At 46.8% G+C, this 12,483-nt stretch overlaps 1 long non-coding RNA gene across 2 annotated transcripts; it reads left to right on the forward strand.

Annotated features, from left to right (window-relative positions):
• Positions 1–6,518: 6,518 nt before the first annotated feature.
• LOC118353960 (uncharacterized) lies at positions 6,519–12,115 on the forward strand. 2 transcript variants are annotated; one of them, XR_004813703.2, is made up of 3 exons: positions 6,519–9,927; positions 10,883–11,006; positions 11,267–12,115. It is a non-coding gene; the product is annotated as an uncharacterized LOC118353960 (long non-coding RNA). The 2 variants fall into 2 exon arrangements; XR_007407924.1 differs by having other exon boundaries at positions 6,519–6,905; positions 9,711–9,927; positions 10,883–12,113.
• The last annotated feature ends 368 nt before the right edge of the window (positions 12,116–12,483 follow it).

A 12,483-nucleotide genomic window follows, 5' to 3' on the forward strand; every position in this document is an offset into this window, starting at 1 on the left:
CAGGGCTGTTTGTTGCAACAATTTTTATAGAGAGGGAAAAAAAATGGAAACAGTCCGAATATCTGGAGGAGAATGATTTAGGAAGGAAGGGAAGGCAGGAGAGAAGAGATCCAAGCAATTGAACATGACACATGCCTTTTTAAAAAGAATGAGGTAGTTCATCTTTTCGGAAAGATGTGAGTGACTTCAAAAGATAAAAAGTCAGATACAAAACAATAAAAATATAGTATGATAGCTTTTATGCTTTTAAAAAACATGCACAGCTCACCATACAATTATGTGTGCAGAAATGCATAGTTAAAGGGTCTGCATGGATTACACATCCCCCTGATAACATGCACACGGGGAAGAGATTGACAAATGGAGGTGATTATGGAGGAGGAGAAAACAGAAGCACTTTTCTGTTATCTGAATTCTTGAATGTAAAATAATGAGAATGTCTGCATGCAGCACTTGTGTAATTAAAAACAATTTTAAGTGAATGAGGGAGATGGTGGGATACGCTCATTGCAAAATTTTTATAATAGCAGAAAAACCAAAAACAACCTAAATATTCATCTATAGGGAACTCACTAAATAAATGATGGTGCCTATGGCAACAGAATATCAGGCAGCCAGGGAAGGAATGGAGCAGGTCCATGTGGGAAGATATTTCTTAAATGAAAAAGCAACTTGAATAAAGTGTGTATGGATCCCATTTTTGTAAAAGAAAGAATATGCGGGATGTAGTATCCCCCTGCTAGCCGAGGGTGGAGCGTTACAATGAAACCCTCCCTAAGCCCAAATGGTAGAAATCGGAGAAGCAATTACTGTTCATTTGTTATTTTAAGCATCCCAGACCCCCCCAAAAAAAATGACCTCTCTTAGGCTTTTCTGATACCTTAGGACACATCTTGCTGACAGATGCACAAAATAAATGAAGATCAAGCACAGATGCTCCCAGACACAGTTCAAAGCTATGGCGGCTTGATGCTGAGATGCTGAGTGTAGCTCCGGGGAAGGAGTTTGGCAGGATCCCTCCTCCTGCTCAGGGTGGCACGCTGCTCACTGCAAAATACACGCTAAATGCTAACTTCACTTTTCACCTTTTCTCATAAAAGTGAAAATCCTCTTGGATTTCTTTCGATGAGGGAAACAGGCGTGAATGTAGGTCTTCTGTAAAAGCAAAGTGACGTAATGGAAGGTATACTTCTATTGAAGCATAACTGAAACGCAATCAACTGAACATACGTAAAATTGCATTAGTTTGATGTACCTACCCACCCATGACGCCATCGCCACAATCGAGGTAATGAGCCTCTCCATCACCTCCAGCAGTTTCCTCATCCCCCTGGTAATCCATCCCTCCTGGTCCCCAGCCCCAAACAAGCGTTGATTTGCTTTCTGTCCCTGTAGATTAGTTTGCATTTCCTAGAATTTAATACAAATAAATTCAAACAATATGTGTGCTTTTTTTGTCTACTCCTTCCATTCAACAGAATTATTTGGTGATTTAGCCATGTTGATAAATGTATCAAGAATTCATTCCTTTTTATGGCTGAGTAGTGTAAACTTGTCTGATTTATATAAATCTTTGGCTAGATTTATCCCTATGCATTTCGAATTTTTATGCCATTGTAAATAGGATATTTTCATTTAAATTTATGATCGTCCATTGCTATTGAAAGACTCTTTTTTAATTTATTAATATGATGAGTTACATTTATATTTCTATAGTACATGCAGGATTATTCGAGTTATCTATTTCTTCTTGAGTGAGTTTTGGTCTTCTGTGTCCTTCAAGGAATTGGCCCATTCCATCTAACAAATCTGTGTGCAAGGTTATTCATAGTATTCCCTTATTATTATTATGTCTGTATGCTCCATATTCCCGATATGGGTGATTTGTATTCTGTCTCTCTCTTTCCCTCTCTCCTTGCTCCCTTGCTCTTTCACTCTCTTGGTCTTGCTCTCTCTCTCTTTCTCTCTCTCTCATTGGCTTGACTAAAATTTACCATTTTATTTATCTTTCCATAAATCAGCTTTTGGTTTCACTGATTCTTTCTGTTAATTACCTATTATCAATTTCATTGATTTATGTTTTAATTGTTATTTCCTTCCTTCTGCTTGTTTTATTCTTCTTTCTTAATATCTGAAGGTTATTTTTAGAGCTTTCTTCTTTTTTAAAGCTTTCTTCTTTTTATTTAAATATATATTATATATATATTATGTATCATATAGTATATATAGTATATAATATAATTATAGTATATATACTATACATAGTATATATACTATATATTAATTATATATAGTATATAATATATAATAATATATTATATTATAATATAGTTTATAGTATATATAGTATCTATAATATAATTATAGATACTATATATAATACATATATACTATATGTTAATTATATATTATATAATATATATTATATATAATATATATTATATGTATGTAATATATATGTAATATATAATACATATATAATATGTATATTATATAATTTATGTGTATATTGCATTATATATTACTATATATTATATATAATAATTATATATAATAATATATATAACTATAAATTTGTCTCCTAAGCACTGCTTTAGCTGCATCCCACACATTTCTCTATGTTCTATTTCATTCTCATTTAGTTAAAAATAATTTTTAATTTTCCTTAAGATCCACTTCCTTTGATCTATGGGTTATTTAGTAGTGTGTTACTTAATTTCCAAATATTCGGAGATTTTCTAGAAATCTTTCTGTTATTGATTTCTAGTTTAGTTCAATTGCAGCCAGAGAACATACTTTGTATAATGTCTGTTTTTTAAAATTTGCAAAGATCTGTTTTATGAGCCCTAGATATGGTCTATCTTGGTGAATATTCCACTTGTACTTGAAAACATATATTCTGCTGTCATTGGGTGGAGTGTTCCATAAATGTCAATTCAATTAAGTTAGCTAATAACATTGTTCAAGTCTTCTATGTGTTTACTCATCTGTGTCAATTGTGGATCAGCTTCAATGGGTTGGTTTATCTCCTCATTATGGAACATATTTTCTTGTTTGTCTGCATGACAGGTAATTTTCGATTAGGTGCCAGACATCATGGGCTATATCTTCTTGGGTTCTGGACATTTATGTATTTCTCTACATAGTTTTATGCTTTGTTGTGGGATGCAGCTAAGTTACTTGAAATAGTTTGATCCTTCCAGGTCTTGCTTAAGCTTTGTTAGCCAGGCCCAAGAGAGTGTGCAGTCTGGGGACAGCTATTCCCCATCCTACTTAGTGGCATATGAGCCATAAGGCTTTCTAATCTGGGAATAGCCATAGCAGATGCTATTCCTAGCCTTCAGAGAGAGTGTGGCCCTGTTATCTAGAAGATATTTACCCCAAGTCACGGACATATTCTTCACATATCTCTCTTGAGATAACTCAGTTGAAAACTCAAGAGGGATGATCATTGATTCTCTCTCCTCTCTGGAGCTCTCTCCTGTGACTCCTAGCCACATTGGTCTCCCCAGACTCTCAACTCCACCTCAAGTCAAGGAGTCCACTGAGGTCTGCCTGGATTCACCTGCCCTGCACTACACACAGCCGAAAACTTTCCCAAGGGAGTAAACTAGTGCAATCAGAGGGCTCACTTCATTTGTCTCCCATCCTCAGAGATCACTGTCCTTCATTGTCTGATGTCCAGCATTTTCAAACTGTTGTTTTATATATCTTTCCCATATTTTTGTTCTTTTAGGTGGCAGGAAAAATCCAGTCCCTGTTACTCCATCTTGACCAGAAGCAAAGTCCTTCTCTTTTTTTTTTTAAGTCCTTCTCTTTCATTCTTTATACACTTTTATGCTATGAATGTTTTGCAGTATGACTGTGCTATTTTCTAAATTTAAAAAAGAAAAATATACTAATTAAAATTAAGATGAGGTAAAGGAATAACCCCAGCCTAGCAGTTGCCTATGGTGTGTCCCTTCTGCTGGGTTCTATGTCCCTTATGCCACCCTAAAGTGGGGATCCTAGGGCCAATGTGCCAGACATTGCTGGTTTTGACTTCTGCTGCATGCACCTGCCCATCTCCACTCTCATCTCAAGAAAATTGCTTCAATTCTACAACAATGATTACAGAGAAGTGGGCATGAAATGAGCCAGGTCCTTAGAGCACAACAAGATAGGCTAAGGTGTTCCTTCCCTGGCAAAGGCTTGGATGTGGGTGACAAGTGTTCTCTTACTGCTCATATACGCCTTGTGATTTAACATTGTTTTGAAATTTCTCCAGCTGTGCAGCAGCCAGGGGCTCCAGCCACATGAAATTGTTCAGATAAAAACTTAAGCAAAGGGCACTGAGACCTGGGCTTCCTGACATTTTGCTTCTGGTTCTGCCAAAGTCCAAAGTCTGCTAGTACACTAAATCACTAGAGTCGGTAATGAGATGCTGCAGGGACTGAAGTCAATAGGAGAATAGGAAAACTTGGGAGTCTAGCAAAATGGGTTCCTCTTCGAAAGTCGCATGGTTCTGTTGCTGTTGCTTTCAGCAGAAGGTGCATCAGGTGAGTTCTGGGAGTCTCCATAGTTGTAGAGAGGAGATGGCTAGGTGACTGGTGGCATGACATGGTATTGGCTCCACAAGAATGCAGATTGCTGCTCTGTCGACCTTTGACCTGCAGGACACAGGTCATTTTTAGTTTTTCCTTCCTGTATTTTAAAACTTTGTCATTAGGTGTATAAGAGCTTCAGATTCTATGTCTCCTTGATGAGTTGACCACTCTAGGGTTTATAGTATATGTATTTAGCTTACTGCAGTCTACCTTCAAGGGAGATCACACTACTTCACATACAGCAAGAGGACTTTACGATAATATACTTTCTCATCTCTTTCTCTGGCCTCTCTGCTGTTTTTTGCAACACACTTTACGTCTATATATGTCATCAAGCCCACTATACATTGTCATTACTTTTGCTTCAGAAGCAGTCGATCATCTTCTTTAATCACTATTTAGTTAGTATTCATTGAATCTTTTGGTTTATAAGTACTGAGGGATCTATAAAGTATACGTGAGCTGAATTCTGGATGTCTCCCAAACACAGCTCAAGTCCTGGTATTATATGTATTAGTAACTGACTGTTTTTATATTATTTTGAGCCACCTCCTTTTTCTATTGAAGTAAAGCTGACACACCAGGTTATGTTGGTTTTAAGTGTACAATATAGTGATTCGACTTCGACAAGGCTGTGATGCTGTGTTCACCTCAAGTGTAGCTGCCATCTATCACCATACAGTGGTATTATGATACCATTGACATAGTCCCCATGCTCTGTCTTTCTTCCCCATGTGGAACCAATTGATTATCTTTTAAAGAGATTTAAGTAAGAAGAAGAAAGCCTATAATGACTTCCCCATAGAGTTACCATCTCCAGTGATTGCCATTCTTTGTGTAGATCCCTACTTCTGGGTGGCATTATTTTCCTTCTGCCTGAGGAACTCCCTTTAACATTTCTCCTAATGTAGGTCTGCAGGCGATACCTTTTTCCAAAACCCGGTCTTTGGAGGTTTCTGTACCAGAAGCCCGACACCATAATTTCCCAACAATGGTACCCTGCAAAAATTCACGTGAATCAAGGTTGCCCATCAGCTTGAGTGGAGGGAGTAGGGGAGATAGCTGGATGGAAATGCTACAGGGCTGCCGAAGCTCAGCCACACAAGATCCTCTTTGCGATTAATATCAATGGGGGCCCCTTAGAGTTGATGTTCTAGGAAGAGCAGGATTCACTGCATGTTGAGCACTTACTATGTGCCAGATACTGCATTATGCATACCTCGTCGTTGAGTCTGAATAGGATAAAATGAGCCAAGCACCTGGTACATGTCACCCCTCAGAAAAGGCAGCTGTTATGATTATCTTCCTCCTTTTAACAACCTCATGGCACAGGCATTTTGATCCCTGAGCTACTGATAAGTAACTCGGGTTTAGACAAGTGAATCTGTGGAGGAACAGGGATTCAAACCCAAATCTGTGTGACTCTGAAGCCTGGGCTCTACATCACCTGCTCTGTCCCCACCCCCCAGGCCCAGGAACTGAGGCAGCAGGACAAGACTGACCTCCTGGCAATGGAGCCCATGGCCAGAGGAAGCATGAACAAGAATGTCCAGGAAGTAGGACTGCATTGACCCAGACTCAATCCAAAGTGTCTTTGGCAAAAGCAGGGGCAGGGGGCAGGACGGAGCACCCAGGGATGAGTCTGGGGCTGTTTGCTCAAAAACCCACTGCACTCCACCTATCTAGATTTGTACTCAGGACACGAAGAGCCCAGCAGCACACTTGATCTTTTTCTTTTAACAAATCAGTATGTTTTTGCCACAGCCGAGCAGCATGGAAAGTACAATGTGTGCAGGCATCAGAGATATAAAAACAAAACTCCAATTCTGCAGGTTTTATTGGTCTCACTCAGGGCCGCCCACTGCCATCACTCCCCTCCCCACCAGTGGTCACCCAGGGACTGGCTGCGTGCCCTCAAAGCCCTGTGCTTCCGATGTCAAAACAAACTAAGAACATCTGTTTTCTCTCTTTTTTCTTTTTTTTATCCCCCTTCTCTTTCTCTCCTGTTTTCTTTCCTTCATCCTCCCTCACTGCTTGTCATCTCCGAGGAGAGGGAAAGGCATCTCACATGCTGTGGCCTTCCTTTACCCAGGACTTAAGTCCTTTATCACCGAGCTCAGAGATGGAGGGTGGCAAGAAGACCAGGAAGGCGCTGGCGGTGGCCAACATTCCCCTGCTCTCTGCAGAACAGGAACGATTCCAGGCTGTGGATTTCTTTCTAAGGAGCTTGAGCATGTGAGATGCTGGGAGACCAGCCCATGGATTAGCAGATACCCCATCAAGCAAAGCAAGAATTCAGAAGAAGGGAGAGTGGCCAAGGTGAGAGACCAGAGGGTGAGCCTGGCAGCAGGGTTAGGGAGACCCCAGGACACGGGCTGGAACCAGCTTGGCCGCCCAGTACCAGGACAACTGGACCCTGGGAGGTGGGATCTGGATCACTTATGCCAAGTCTGCAAGACTGTTCCAATCTTAAGCCTCTCCTAATGTTCTTTTTCTGCCACCTTCCATCATAATGAGTTAAAAAGGTCTCCTCCAAACCAGGCATGATAAAAGAGGATACCCACCAAGTGGAGGGTACTTTGGGGAGAAATAAGGCCAGAACAGATAGACCCAGGGAGAAGCTGCCATAGTCCTCAGGGGAGTGACGTAGTCCAGAGGAAAGAAGGAAACAGATCTGGTCAGAGGGCAGCAGATGGTCAGTGGGGCTTGGTGGTATTTCTCACTAAGTTCTTAGTGGAATGGAAATTAGTGAGAAATGTGTATGAAGTCACACCACCTAAGTGGCAGAGCCACATCTAACCCTGGACCGGGTTCAGAAGATGATGTTTCTGAGGCAGGTGTGGCAGTCCACTGTGATGGCCCAGACATAGAAAGCAGGAGCAGAGGAGCAGAAATGTCACCTCACATTTCACCCTTCTCCTGCTGCACTTTCCAGCCCAGGCCACTTTCCTGCTCTCACGCATGACTGGCATGTCTCCTGGGGCTGGCCCAAAGCCCTAGGGCTGGGCTTCTGGGCTCCTCCCTGACTGGTGCCCTCATCTCTGGGACTCAGTTTCCTCTTCCACCCAGTGGGCTAATGCCTCCTCCCACTCTGTTGGGGCTACAGTTGTGCAGTAAAGGGAGCCAGGATTGGCCCAGCACCGAGGTGTCAGGCTCAGCATCTGTGACCATCTGTTCTGTGCCTTTAGGTGATGTTGGGTTTTACCAAACTGAGGGCATTACAGGAGCCAGCACAAAGGAGGACCTCCATCAATAAGTTTGTCACATGAACACATTAGTAATGGGTTTGAATTCTTGCTTTGACATTTAATACCTGCATGACTTCCAGCAAGGACACAGAGTCATTCACTCCCTGGATTTCGAGTGAAAAATCACAGTGAAACAGACCCAGATTCAGCAAAGGAGCTGGGCACTGAAGAACAGAAATACTTTTGAAAATACCATCAGGGACGTGGGGTACTTGTGCAACCACACAGGGCCTTACACACTTGCTTTAAATCTCTGTGATCACCATCTCGAGATTCCTAATAATTTTATCTTTAACTTGCAAGTGGCGTCCGCCAGGACAGCAGAGTACAGGCATGAGAATCCAGAATATGCGGGCTGTGTGCGCCCGATGATTCTTGCCGCCTCGCTTGGATAGAGCATCAGTGGTGTGGTGCCCGGTGGGCTCAGATTCCCAGCCTAGGCTGGGGTGAGTTCAGCAGGACTCAAGGTGAGGGTAAGGCCAGAGTGTCACCTCTACAACTGAGTAAGGAGTGGAGGGTACTGACAGCCCTGAAAGGCCAGGCTTCCCATTTTAACCAGGACATTCAGCAAGTGCAGAAAGGAGTCAGGGGTTGTCTGAGACATATACCTGATCAAGGAAGCTTACCAGATCCTTCCTTTTGTGTCACTTCCCTATATTAGCCAACCACTCACCCTGGAAATGGTGCAGGAGGAAAGGAAAAAATAAAACAACTCATGGTTCCCCTCCTTGCAGTCCCTCCTGGCTCACTGGTGAGCAGACCAGGAGAGTGGCGGGAGCGGACACGCAGCAGGAAGCCAAACGAAGGCTGTGAAGCTGGTTTGGTGCTGCTCCCACTCCTCCTGCAGGAATGAAATACGTTGGCCTGCGAGCGCCATGAAATACGAATTGTGTAATTCCCGTGACTCCGTATACGAATTAAAAGCTCCTATATTTGCATTTAAAACTGGCATTGCACAATATAAAGATGAACGGTAAAGTTCATGCTAATAATTTTAAATTCTAATTTTTCTTTACTTAGAGCCACATTAAATAGGAAATAAAATACACCACAGAAGATGAGAGAGAGAGACTGCGGCAGAAAGGGAAAAGCTTTATATTTCTGTGTGTTTAATGGCACTTTTTTTCCAGCTTTTTGAATAAGGGCCCCACATACTCGTTCTTCACGGAGCCCACAGCCTCTGCAGCCAGTCCGGCCGGGAGAAGCCAGGCGCCTCCATGCTTCCCCTGGGCAGAGAGGCTGGGCTTCTGCTAGGTCACTGCAAACCCATAGGAGGTGCCAACCAACACGCCCCGGCAGGAGATGGGGTCCTGGGGACGCCTCTCACTCGGGGCTCTGAGGGTGGGGAGGATCGGGGGCAGGAGCCCTGCAGAGGCCCAGGTGGGAAAGAAGCCGGGCCGAGGCAGGGGGAGGTGGGAGTCCACCCCGAGCACTGTCACAGGTGCCAGTCACTGTGCCCAGCACTTCCCGCACACATCCCACGTCATCCCACCGCGATCCTGGGAGACTGAGGATTGTCGTCCCCTTCCACAGATGAGGACACTGAGGCCTGAGTGCTCAGGACCCGTCCCAGCTCCACGGCCAGTGAGGGCCAGAGCCGGCCGCGGAGCCATCTCTCCATGAGCTGACTCAGGCAGGTCCTGTGACAGGACTGGTGCCACCCACGGGGACAGAGACACCGTCATGGCCCTCCAGCCCCCAGTGTCATGGGGGACCTGATGAGGAAGCACAGGCCCAGTGGGAGCCCGAGGGGGAGCCTGGGGGGGGAGCAGCCGGTGGATCCCACCTTGGGGAGGAGGAGGAGGAGAGCATGGAGGAGGAGGGATAAGGAGGAAGAGGAGGCTGCTGGAGGGAATGATCATTACAAAGTTCCCAGGGGCCAGAGAGGTGAGGCTTGTTCGGAAACATCAGGCCAAGCTGTCCCAGCTCGGGGAGAGTGACTCGTGGAGCGGAGGCTGACGGAAGGAAGGAGGCCCTGGCTCGTCCGGGAGGAGGAGGATTGAGAACTGAGACTCTGGAGCCAAACCCAGGCCCTGGAGCTCCGGGCAAGTCGCTGTTCCTTCCGGGCTGTTCCTTCATTGGGTGGGGACATGGTAAGAGCCTGCCTCCTCCCAGCGGTTTGCGGGGACACAGGAGGGCCAGCTGAGCATGAGCCTCCCCGGCTGCCAGGCCCTGCACTCTGGAGGATGCTGTGCTTGCTCTGGAGAGAACAGACCTCAGTGGCCTCACATGTGTCTCCCAGGGAAAGCAATCTGGGCTCCCAGAGGGGGACAGAGCCCCTCCCATGGCCTCCTCACCCCATCTGGGCTGAAGTAACAGGACAGGGAATTTAGGACTGACTCCCTTCTCCTTCTCCCGAGTAGCCTTCATTCCCTCCCCCAGGGCAAAGTGCCTTAAATTCACTGTCACATTGACTCAACCCCAGACCCATGTCCCCCCTCCCCTGGCTGCCCCTTTCCCTTCCTCTCTTACTCTCCAAGGCAAATACAGACCCTGGGGTCCCCGAGCAAAGCCATGTGTTCTTGGGGAAGTCACTTGCCCTCTCTGTGCCTCAGTTTCCCCATTGGTGAAGTGAGGAGCTTGGACAGGGAAGAAGGCCAGCCTTAGCGAGCCCTCCTGTATGTGGGGCCCTGACCCCCCTCCCTCCTGGACCCCTGTGTGCCGGGATTACTTGTGCTCCCTCATGAGTCCTGAAGCACAGACTCAGCACCCACCACCCCTCCCATCCCTGCCCTGCAGGAAGCTCAGACAAAGCCAGTCTTCGCTGGGCTCCCAACACCCTCACCCACCCCACGCTACTAGGGTTTGCTCCAGTTGTATCCCTTCCTCCCAACTCCTATGCATCCTTCAAAGCCCAGGATTTATGTCTCTACTAAAGGCTTTTCCAGACAGAATTACTTGCTCCTTCAGCTCTGCCCTAGAGCAGCTAGTGGAGAACATGTTCTGAGCCCAGAACACGTGCCAGGCTCTGTCCTCACCTGTTACATGGGCCACCTCACTCTACCCTTACTACCACCCTGTGAGACATTTGTCCTCTTTACTGTACAGATGAGGAACTGAGGCTCAGAGAAGTGGTGCAACTTGCCTGAGGCCACACAGCCAGGAAGCAGGGGAGCCCCTTTCTCTCCACCTCTGTGAATATCCATATCTCGGTGGTTTCCCCAACTGGACGGTGAGCAACCTGAGCAGGATGGTTCGTTCCTAAGTCTTCCTTGTATCCCCAGAACCTAAAGTACCAGGGCCAGGGCAGCCTCAATGGAGGTGTCCGATGAACACATCTGTCAGCTGATTCCCACCCTACCTCCCAGCATTTGCTCCCACTGGCCTCCCCACCTGGATGCCCTTCCTCGTCGTCTCTGCATCCAGTCCTCTATCATCTCCACAACCTTCTTCAGGGAGGCCTCAGGCTTCACTTTGTGCCTCTTTCTCCAGCTGCTTATTTGCACCAGATGAGGTGGATGTTTCCAGGGGCCCAGAACCTGCCTCACTCAGGCCCTCCTTGATGTGCCCAGGAAGTGCTCTTGCTTCACAGGAAGTGCTCATTGCTCAGTTGAACTGACCTGGGACCCAGCCCCATCTGGATCAGTGACAAATCCACCACTGACATCTGGAGCCCCAGCTCCTCTGATGCTCAGATCCCCATGTCCCTCCTGCACAGGGCCAGGGAAAGGCAGGGACTTGGGTCAGCCAGGCCTGGGCTCACACCCCTCCTGCCACCAATGACCTGAGTGACCTGGGACAGGTCAGTTCCACCCTCAGGGCCCCAAACTCCCCTCCAGAAAAGTGGGAGCAGCAGTGTCCACCTGGGGGCAAAGTGAGGGCTGATGAGTCCAGCCTGGGCGCAGCCCTGCACACAGTAGGCACTCAGTACCTGTGAGCCCACCTCCCCTGCACGGGTGGGCAAACTGCGAGCTGCATCCAGCTCAGAGCTGCTGAGTGAGTCCTTTATCCTGCAGCCCTCCCCCTCTTCCTCCCCCTCCTCCCCCCATGCCTCCCTCTACCTCCACCACCACCTCCCTCCCTCCCAGGCCAGTGACCCCTGCCCTCCTGCTCCCAGTGTAATTTGTGTGGTTTCTATGAGGGTTGTTTCATTATTACACGGAATAAATCTTTCAGGAGGTTTAAATTCCAATCTTTTTTCCTAATTCACCTACACCCAAAGAGAAATGACTGCATTTGGCAAAGGTCACACATTAAACACACAATATGGGACAGGAGGAGGAGGCGAGGCCCCCATAACAGAGGAGGTATGTTCCTTAGGGGGAAGCACGGGGCTCTCCTCTCCAGGAGCACCTGCCCTTCCGGGGCTGGGAAGCCCAGTGGCGGCTCAGGACTGCTGCTCACGGCAGTGACATGAGTTCTGTTCCTGGAGCACCTGCTTGGGGGGCCACCAAGCCCTGCAGTCAGCCCTGCAAGAGTGTCCTCGTCCCCACTGCGCAGACCGGGCCGCTGAGGGGTGAGGGTCCCCCCCAGGTCTGCACCCAGCAGTAAGAGGCGGAGCAGGGACTTGAACGCAGTCTGCTGGCTCCAAGGCTCCCTGTCCCGTCCCCGCTGTCCTGCCCCCTGGGAACATGGCGGGGGGGGGGGGGGAGGGGATTATGACAGGAAGGGTGAGCAGGGCAATGGGCCCAATCCAGGCAGTCGCCCAC

Source organism: Canis lupus, chromosome 2, assembly GCF_003254725.2.
Source record: "Canis lupus dingo isolate Sandy chromosome 2, ASM325472v2, whole genome shotgun sequence".
NCBI lineage: Eukaryota > Metazoa > Chordata > Mammalia > Carnivora > Canidae > Canis > Canis lupus.